The following is a 10,881-nucleotide window of genomic DNA, read 5'->3' on the forward strand; positions in this document are numbered from 1 at the left end:
TCCCGCTGGGGACAGTCACTTGTTCAGTCTGGTTTCTCAGACCATCTGCTTCTGAGGACACCCTCCTACAAGCAAGTCTTCCCTGGACTGGTTCTCTTTCTTGTTCTGTCTGGACCGGTTCTCTTACTGTTTCATTTGAGGACATTGAGGACGTTTCATCCTCCTTTTCCAGGATTCCTTCCACTTCTTCTGTCACAGGAGTGGGCAAGTCAATTGGAGTCTGTTCAGGCTCTGACTCCAGCTCACTTCCTCCTCTGTCTTCTCCTGCAATGTGTCTGTGTAGTGGTAATCTCAACAGCTCTTCTTCTTGCTCTGTTGGACTATTCACTTTCTGATTGTGGTTTGCGTGGTTTCAGTTCGTAAGTCCTACAAACTTCACAGCTGTGGTAATAATCAATACCACCTGGTAAGGACCCTTCCACCGAGGCTCCAAACACGATTCTTTCACATATTTTCAGATCACAACCAATGTTCCCTCTAATTTTTTTCCACTGTGTGCGGCAGTGTAAGATCTCTGTGCGCTGCAGCCAAGGATATGTGCGCCAAGAAATTGACAATTCACGCGAGCGCAGCGCATAACTACCAATATCTTTGGAATTTGCCGCTCCATTGCTTTGTTTTACCACTAAAGCAAAAAGGGGATATTTGTATGAACATTGCTCCATATAATAGGCCATTAAGTTAGTATGGTGACCTGATGGCACACCCCAAGGACATGACCTGTTATGTGCCACCTACACCCCAGTTAGAGAAAACAGGAGGTTGAACCATTGTGAAACTTTAATGAATACTCTCAGGGTGCTTCAGGGGGCCATGCACATCAAATAAAGGATGTTGTACAATTAGTTAACATTTACAATTTGATGAACACACTACTGATGAATGCCATGAAGCCCCTGCCTAGAGACAGGATGAGAAATGTTCTTACCCAACCCACACATGGACTGTAGGAGAAGCTGCATCAAAGTTTAGACAAGTCAGGTGCCAACATTAGATGTCTGACATGTTTGTTTTTCTCGCCGGTCCTTGCCATTCTTCCAGTGCTGATAAACTCGTTCTAAGTCAACTTTCCCATTTGAGAGGTAGGCCTTTGTCCTCATGAGCATATCTAGGTGACTCTCTTCAAGTCTGTTTCTTAATTTGGACTTGATTGAGTTCATGAGGCTGAATCCTCGTTCACAGTCTGCACTTGAAGCCTGGAAAGTTGCACAGACATCAATAAGCTGAGATACAACACTATACTGTGCAGCATTCCGCAGGGTGAAATTCACCATGTCTGGAAAGGTCCTAAACAATCCGCTTTTTATATGTTCTGCCACCACATATTTATAATCTCGGTATTGCTGAACAACATCATCAGGGGTGTCACAATCACCAAGGACCAAGACCTTCTTATACTTTTCAACAAGTCTTTGTACATTCTCAGTCCCAAAATCAAACTGTGATTGTGTTGTTACTGCATGGAAATCAAAGCTTGTCCATTCCTTCAACTCATCTTCTGGGAACCTTCTTTCCATGTGCTCACAAAGGAGTTTAATGAAAGATAACATCGGCTCACTATCATACACTCGGTCCTCTCTGTACAAAGCCATCAGATCTCTTACTGTGTTGCTCCAAAAGACAGTGTTGCCCAAGTACTGTCCCTTTATTTGGCCAAGTTTTGCTCTTGCATACTGTACAGCTTCAACAGTGGTCAAAGAGCTTTTTTGAAACAACTTGCACAAAGATGCAAGTTCACCCAGAATGTCGTTCAGTGCTGCAAAGGAAATATGGTAGTTTGAGTCAGATAGTTTTTTGTAGCAATATTTAGCAATTGGGTCATCCTCCTCAACTCTTTCATGATCAAAGTATTTGAGAGCAACCTCATAGTTACGCAAGAGTGCACCAACAGCAAAATGCCTTGAAAGCCACCGCACTTCATTGAGTGGCCGAAAGGAGACCGCTTCACATTCACTGACCAAAGCAAGTTCATCCAGCTTGGACTTCTTTACAGGTGAGCGGGAGAATACAGTGTAGACAGTCCTCAGTAATGTTTCCATTTCCCTGATCATCTGCACTTTTTTCCAGGCATCATCAACTCCCAAATCCTCTCTGTGCGCTACACAGTGCTGCTCAACTAGATGGGGAATGGATTGTTTGAGGCGGGTAGCAACACCATTGTTCTTTCCCAGCATCACTGATGCACCATCTGATGTAAACATGACCATTTTCATAAGGTCCAGTTTATTGGCAGAGTAGAAGTCTTTCACAGCTCTAGTGATAGCCTCCGCATTGCATGTACTCAGAGTTACAATTCCCCCAAACACTGTTTTGTACTCTGTTGATGTTACAGATCGGAATTTGAAGTAGAGGATGAGCATTTTTGTAACTGAAATATCTGTGCTCTCATCAATTATCAATGTGTGATACCGAGCACTGCGAAGTTCTGCCATGAAGTCAGAGCGTATCACGCTGTTGATGGCCTCCAAAAACTCAAAGGCGTAGTTCTTGCTCCTCCAGCTGTCTGGTATCTTCACATACAATGCGACGTGGTCATGGATGTCTTGAACAGATAACATTGACGTGTTCATTTTGACTGCTAGTAACACATTGTTGATGAGAATCTTTATCTCCTCAGGCATGGATCTATGCCGTTCAACCACTTCTAGTCTGTTTGCTCTGTCACTGGCAGTTTCCGTCAGCATGGTGTGCACTCCAAAACCCAGCCTGGCAGTGGCACTTTTATTTCTTAGGGTCACCAAAGCAGATTCGTGAACTTTGCTAAATAGATGGCGTTTCAAGTAGTCCAGCTTCCATCCATCACTCCATTTCTTCCCAGTCGAAAAGTCTCCTGCAATCTTTGCTTCTGCACATACTTTGCACATCAGGCCTACTTCTGTATTGTATAGAAATATCTCTCCCAGTTGTACGCGAACCTTGCTCCGTGACTTTTGTGTCTCAGTCTCCACAATTTCTTTCAGCCATTCTTCTTTGAACACAAGACAGCATTTCTTCCTTTGTGGCAAAGCACTGCTCTCTGCTGAAGTCATAGCTTTGCGCTTGAACATTTTGGGGGCAATCAGTCTGAGCCTACTATGCTGCAAAACCTGCAAAAAAACAAAAATCAAAAAAGAGGAGCATTATTTAAAGTGAAGAACATTATTTAAAGTTGGTTCTTATGCTATTGACTGCAATCTACCAGACAAGTCTGGGCTATCTCTTGGAAAATGTAGCAATTAATTACCTGGGCCTTTCTATTTGTTCTCACACTTGCCTGTAGATGTAACAGAAAAAAAAGGGATGACAAATGTTATGTTATAATGTACTAGGTGCATCACAAGTGAAATCAACCAAATAACTACCTTGTCTTTCTGCTTCTACTCGCATATGCCTGTTCAAATTTCTGTGTAGCAGGGTCTAAGATGCCTGTAAAAGAAGAAAACATGATTAAAGCACCTGATTGTTTCAATGTCCCAGATGCACCATAAGGAAAACTAGCAAATAATAACCTTCTCTTTCTGCTGCTACTCCAGTCTGCCGCCCTCATCTATGAACAGTACTGTCTGAGGTGCCTGCAACAAAAGAAAAGATGGTTAACAGTTGGTTACAGCATGTTGTCATATTATAATATGCCAGGTGACCCAGATGGGGTACCAACCAAATAATTACCTGGTCCTTATGCTTCTACGCATGTCAGTCCATTCAAATCTATAACATGCTTAGTCCGGCAAACCTGTAATAGAAGTAAAGGTGTGGATCATGAATGTGATTTATCTAGAGACCCTTAATCCCACCTGGAACGTCTACAGAATTACCTGGGCTTCCTTGGTACTCATGCCTGCCAGTTCAAATCCAAATGTAGACCGTCTGTAATTGGGAAGAAGATATTTAGCATAGGTTATAGGAGTTACAAAAACATTATGCATGACTGTTCCAAAGCAATTGAATAGTTACCTGGGGTTTCAGTTTAGCTGAACTCCTGTTCCATATTGTCATCCGCTTACAAACCTATGCCATGCGTTAACCCTTCGATGTTGCAGCCTTTACGGGCCTCAAGTTATCTGCTCACCCACTCGCCATGACGAATCGGATTTTACAATATAAGCATTTTGTGCCATTTTTTCAGCCCCCTCCCCAACCAGGAAATGCCCCATTTACATATATTATGTCTGGCGCAGACATATTGTAGTGCAAAGGGTTACAAAGTGACAATGCATGTATTGCACCACATTGTAAATTTGGGGCAACGATTTTGGCCTCGTTGGGCCACCTTATCGTAAAAGAAATATCTGAAAAAGGATAATACATAGAAGGTTGTAGTTGGGATAAGCAGCCCTGGAGCATGACGGGGGCATGCAGAGGGTGCAAAACTAGCTTCTCATGCACCTGATTAGCTGAAAGCTTCCAAAGCCTTCAATACAGTCAACCTCCCAGCAAACTTGCATTATCCTTCATCTTGGATCACCACCACTGTGCTATCACCCTTTCAAATACCAGTCGTCGAGCTCCCAAACAGGACAACAGGTTGAAAAATAAACAACTATTAACTGGATTACATCACAACCCATTCTTCAGCTGCAGACTATGGCTGTCAACCAGTTCAACCTCACAAGAACCACACTGATCCAAGAGCAAGCTCTGCCTGGCAGCTCTGCACTTGTAGATTGGGCATGCTTTGTGCAATAAGCTAAAAACAACCGGATTAGGTTTTTATGTCAGTAGCTTCTGAAATCCTGGTGGGTTTGAAATGTGCTAGGAGGTGGTGGTCGCACCATTTTGTATGTGTGTGCCTACAAAATGACAAGTGATTTACTTCCCACTTCGGATCTGTAAACAAAATATAAATAAGTAGCTTGCGCAGGAGTGGGGAAGCAACAGAGGAGCGAAGGGCGCGGAAACAAGATGATGGGATGATGTTCCTCACAGTGAGTACAAGGAAATAGGATAATGGTCTGCGGTTCCTATAACAAGCCATACATACAGTGATGTTCAATGATTTTATACAGTGCAAACATCAGATCATAGGGTAATGTTCTACAGTTTAGATATCAGGTTATGAACATTAAATCTGTCATAGGACCTTGTTTGTGGAAACATACAATTGTACAAATTAAAGTAGTGCAAAAGGTTGCATATGTGTACCAACTGGCCCAGAAGACTGCCAAGGCAGCTGAATTTGGTCTGGCAGAGTCAAAAGAAGGGGTCTGTACAATGGTACATCAAAGATGACATTCCTTAGTCAACGTGACACCCCTCTGCGGTCTATAGAGGACCATTGTGTAGTCATAGCACAGGGTGAGTCATGGCAGGCATGGGCCTTCGCAACGGCCATGGGCAGGGCCACTGGAATTATATGCTTGTCCACCTGTGGAGATTTTCACATAATTATGGACTAGCCGCATTCGCCACGCAATCCACCACCTGTTGCATAATCTGCAGATTTAACAAAAAGAGTCCATTTCTAGCTCAAATGGTTGAAAAGTTACTAAAAATGCAGTGACATTTGTTGACGCGCAGCAGAACTCCCTTTATAAAAGTTGACTGGTCACTTTTCTCTTACTAATTACTATAGTAGGGTGCTAAACCAATACAACTGAGATGCAATCTAAGCCCAGACAGTTTTAACAAGTATACAAATCAGAACAAACGAAGTAATACTTTCACAAAATATGCTGCAGTACGCTGCATAACTTGTCTTTTCTTGCTGCACCAATTAATCAAGCCTCCCATATAATTTGGCCCTCCACTGCACATAATTCCAGTGTCCCAGACTATAGGGCTGATTGATAAAAGCAGTCCCAAGTCAGCGTGATATCTAGAGCACTGCCTTTGACTGCCCCAGCCTTCTTTGCTTTCCAGAGCTGTGACAAGCTGCTTGTCAGGGTTTTTCCTCCAGATCTTGTTGTTTGCAGTGAGTACCTAGCAATGTCCACGGTTTTTAGACTACAAAGGCTGCAACATTGTGTGTATTTTTTACTAATGTATGTAGTTTGTATAATGTGAACAAGGCTCTGAGGGTTTAAAGGCGCTTTGCATGAAGACAAGAACAGAATGGTACAAAGAAACAGAATGATTAAATAAATACACTCCGAGGGCTAATGAGCAAGAGAAAGAATAAAGATTACTAATAACAGGGTTCAAGTAAAACAATAATCGTCATCAAGAGGTCTAAGCGGGGAGCATCATTTAGCACAGATTACTGTGGTGGCATTGATTCTCCACTGGTAGCCGTGAGCAAGCAGCCACGGCCTATCCACAGATGGTGGCAGGAAGGCTGCCACCAAACACTGTGCAGCAGAAATGCATTGCAAGCAATACAGGTCTGTATCCGGCCATGCCAATTGCATAAAAAATATGACGTCGTTTCTGATTCAACTAGTGCCAGATTATGAGTTGCAGGAAGCAGGGAACACTAAATCTGAATTACAGTTTCCAGACGGGCGGCGTTCCCACTTTTGTACCATACAATTGTGGGGGTTCAGGCCTGGAATTAAATTCTATAACATTTTACACACGTCTTTCCCGAGTTCCGGGGCTGTTTCTGCACAAAATGTATTTTTGAAGGGAAACACGTGGAGTTACTTAGCGGAAATCCGAACTCGTAAAAAGTCTCTGTTCCTAAAAACTCTCTAAATTAAACGAACACCTGAAATGCTGGTCTCTGGCAAACACCATACAGTTTGCAACATATGGCCCTCAGTTTCACCAAAATGGTGTTATATAGACGCGTGGGGCGCAAGGGTGGTACTGATCATTAAAACAATGTGGCAACGTTATTCAGGGAAAATTTGTGAAAACTGTCCCTTATATCTTGTAATTGTGGATCAAAGCAGTACCCCAATGCAAAATGATGTTTCCACCATACAAAATGGTAAAGGGGCCTTCCGATGACGTCCTCCCATGTCATAATCTCTCAACAGGCTTTCTCAAAAACAAATGAATAAAGGACGGCGTTTAGCTCTGAGATAAGTGGAAAGCAAGTCTAGACACAAGCTGCGTTCTTGCCGCAGAGGTGAAGAGCGGGCAGGCGGAACCTGTGTGCGCAATGCATTTTAGTGAAATCACAGTAGCCCAAGCCCTCCTCCTAAACAACATGTCTTACCTCGCTGCTTCTCCTCCTCCAGCACTCCACTATCCACCTTGTCCTGCCGCGAAGAGAGTCACCGTGATTTCGCGCTGTTTGTTTTTAAAGCGCAGCGCTTACGTACGGTTTCACTCTCCCCGCGTTATGCAGGAAGTGACGTGGATAAAAGGTGCGCGCATTAGAAAGTGGACTGTGCGGTGGGGGAAGGAAGGGTGCGCGCGCGCCCAAGCGCGCGCCTTAAAGGGAACATTGATCACAACCCAGTCACCTGCCTTCAGGTTGTGTCCTAGCTCTTGCAGTGTGGTAGCTTCCACCTGATGAGAGAAAGAGCGAACCACATCAGCTAGGCCTTTGCAGTAGTCCAATACCATATCATCTGTAATGTTCACAAGAGCATTTGCAGGTAGAGCGGGCAATCTCATGGCCTTCCCATGAGGATTTCATGGGGCGACAGTCCTGTTTTCTTGCCAGGGTTGCTTCATCTGGCCATTTCAGGTTTGTAGATGCCCACATTTTTGCCAAGCTCGACTTCAAAGTACCATTCATCTGTTCTACAGGTCTTGAGACTTCTGGGCGGTAGCTACAATGAACCTTCTGCTCAATGTTTGAAGCTGAACATAGCAATTTAATCACCTTATTGTTGAAGTGGCTTCCTCTATCTGATTCCAAAGAGACCGGGAAACTGAAATGTTGTGTTAACTCCCTAGGCAATAACTTTGCTACTGTAAGACTGCCATTTCTCCTTGTAGGGTAAGCCTCAATCCAATGACTGAAAATGCACACAATCACCAACATATATCTCAAACCAGCACATGCAGACATCTCAATGAAATCCATTTGCATTCTGCTGAATGGTCCTCCAGCAATGCCTATATGTAACATATTTACAATTGTTCCTTTGCCCACGTTCATCTGCGCAAACTGCTTCAGCAACCTGTCTAAACTTCATATTGAACCAAAATTGTTTAAACAACCTGACCATTGCATCTCTCTTCACATGAGCTTGACATGATAGTTTATGGCCATCTGAGTCAGAAGACTGTTGGGCAGTACTACCTTCCCTTCTCCTGATACCCAAACATCATCATCTCTTTGGACACATTTCAACTTTAACAAAACCACAGCTGTCAGGGCACCCATGAATATATAATTCCAAGTAAGTAATGTATCAATATGTAATGTATAATGGCATTAATACCATGGAGAGTTTCAAGCTCAATTTATTCTTCAACAGAAAAGTTCATCATAGTAACCACAGAATTGTCCTTTGACATCCATGTTCATGTAGTAAACACAGTATTGAAGTCAGTATCCATGTAGCACATACAGCCACAGCCAGTTTCAAGCTCAATTTATTCTTCAACAGAAAAGTTCATCATAGTAACCACAGAATTGTCCTTTGACATCCATGTTCATGTAGTAAACACAGTATTGAAGTCAGTATCCATGTAGCACATACAGCCACAGCCAACACGTGTTTCGTCCTATGAGAACAGTACTCTCACGGACTTCATCAGGGCTGAAAATAAATGAGAACAGTCACTACTTCATAACATGTTTACAGAACCGTCAAGAGCAGACCATAAAGTATATCTTATCGTGACAATTTGTGAGATCCTAAAACGAAAACATGTAATTTGTGACTTCTTGTGATCATATATCTGGTGGGAACTAACATATAGTCCCATCACCACAATAAAATTATTAAAATTATCACAAAATATGATAACATTGCCTATAAAGTTAAAGCACAAAATGGGAATATATATGTGAATAACCCATGTGTACAAAGTTTGATCACAATATGAGTGTGCATGTTTCCAAAGTCCAAAGAAAAGTCACCCCAGACACCCAGTCAACACCAAAGTGCGCAATGTAATAATAGCTTACCCAGTGTAAGATAACAGAAACACCACCAGAGCCCTTCATAATAAACAGTGAAAAACCCATAAATCGAAACATACCTTAACTCAAATTATATCTACATGTATAACCAGTATCATTAAGAACCGTCCAGAGTCTGTGGAAAATAATCATAGATCCACTATATAATCAACTAAGTCTCCTGCATGTCTAAATAGAAAAACGTCCCCAAATAAGGGTACAAGCAAATGTGACCAAAAGGTCCCAGACTGACCTGAGTAAAATATATATAATATCCAACATTAGGATGCAAATGAAGTATTCAAGAACCGTTTCCTAAGTATGCAGAGTGAAGAAAGAAATCGGAAAGAAAAAATTATTATATGCTGCAATTGAGGCATGCTAAATATAAATCAACACGATTAAGAAATATCCCCAAAAGTAATAATGAGACATCAAGTCACCAGGTCCCCAATAACCAAATTCAGTATCTCACCTATCGTATACGTAAGTAGCCATCATCAAGAAAGGCAACGACCGCGGTCGAAATCCCCCAGCGGCGTCCTCTGTATCGGTAATTAATCTCGAACGTCGAACTAACGGAGGAGGATTGAAATTTAAAACCTCCGCGCGTTGGTAGTGAAGTAATAGAAAATGGACTAACCCATGAGTATGGGCGCCATCTTAGAAAAGGAGAGAAGGACCAGCCTTCAACAGGACACGAGAGGAAAAGAAGGACTATCTCCCGTAATGGGCGCCATTTTGGAACTGCATATACCCCGAGCTTGATGTATGTTAATAATCGGTATATACAACAAAAACATAACGAGTAAATAAGTATCCTCCCAAATTCTTATTAGCCTAAGTCATGCAATACAGCAATAACTGTAAGGAATTCCTTAAGTTGCATACCGCCACCATCCGTGTCAAGATAATGGCCTATGGGGAGAACTCCTTCCCCTAAGATATCTGGTTGTAACCATAATTGTTTATTACCGCATCTAACAAGATATATGTAGGTGAAGTAGTAGTATCCCTCGCACAACCCAACTGAATAGATTAATACGAAAAACCCAGTGGTCTATATGTGAGTGTTTGGTGTGAAAGGAGAAAGGGGAAGAGTACACGTGACCGTGTCATGCCCCACTCATATTATGTATAGACAACACACTGTCAAGTATACCTAAAACATATAAATTACACCATGGTTTGGATTACAAACAAGCAAACCTGAGACAGTTAATGATGATCTACCATTGCATTACTATGTATTCCTGTTCTAACACAATATATGTATCTGATCTCTCCAAATGAGTATTTATGCATGCCGCAAATACAGAGTATATGTCCCTCTGAGTTTGACCCAGTGACTTGGACAATGGGAACTAGGCCGACGCAAGATAGACCCAGGAAAATCAGGCGGGGTGGCAGAGGAGGAACACGCAAATACAAGACAAGGAATGCAGACAAGATCATGGAACAGGGGGAAATAGCCAATTCTGATATTGGTTCTATCAATGTAATTAACCTCTCCAACTTGGAGCTTACTTCTCATGACCTTACACTTCTTGGCAAGGGACTAGGGTTCTGTCCAGGAGAGTTTGGAGACTTTCAGAATACGAAAATTGATTTTTTCAAATTTATTAGACGTCTAAAACTGAAAAAATATTTTGCGAATCATTCTGATAACAGGGACAACATCATCTCCCTGGATGGTCTCAATGAAGACCAACAGTTGTCCATTAAGGATGTTCAAGACACGGCCACTCTATTGTCTATAGCGGACTGCGAACAGGATCCTACCACTATAACTCGAATTTTATCGGATCTAGATATCCCATCAGACTCACTGCCTAGTGGTTTAAAAAGCAAATCAATGTGGACACCAACCCTTAATAGGGATAACTGTATAGAAACCTTTTTCAGAGTGGTCTGGCGTGATTTTAATAAACTAG

General features: G+C 42.3%; 1 long non-coding RNA gene across 1 annotated transcript; it reads right to left on the minus strand.

Annotated features, from left to right (window-relative positions):
* Positions 1-2,698: 2,698 nt before the first annotated feature.
* LOC138288510 (uncharacterized) lies at positions 2,699-3,518 on the minus strand. Its single transcript, XR_011202425.1, has 4 exons — positions 3,489-3,518; positions 3,342-3,405; positions 3,224-3,253; positions 2,699-3,086 (listed from the first exon to the last, which is right to left on the minus strand). It is a non-coding gene; the product is annotated as an uncharacterized lncRNA (long non-coding RNA).
* Between the last annotated feature and the right edge of the window lie 7,363 nt (positions 3,519-10,881).

Source organism: Pleurodeles waltl, chromosome 4_1, assembly GCF_031143425.1.
Source record: "Pleurodeles waltl isolate 20211129_DDA chromosome 4_1, aPleWal1.hap1.20221129, whole genome shotgun sequence".
NCBI lineage: Eukaryota > Metazoa > Chordata > Amphibia > Caudata > Salamandridae > Pleurodeles > Pleurodeles waltl.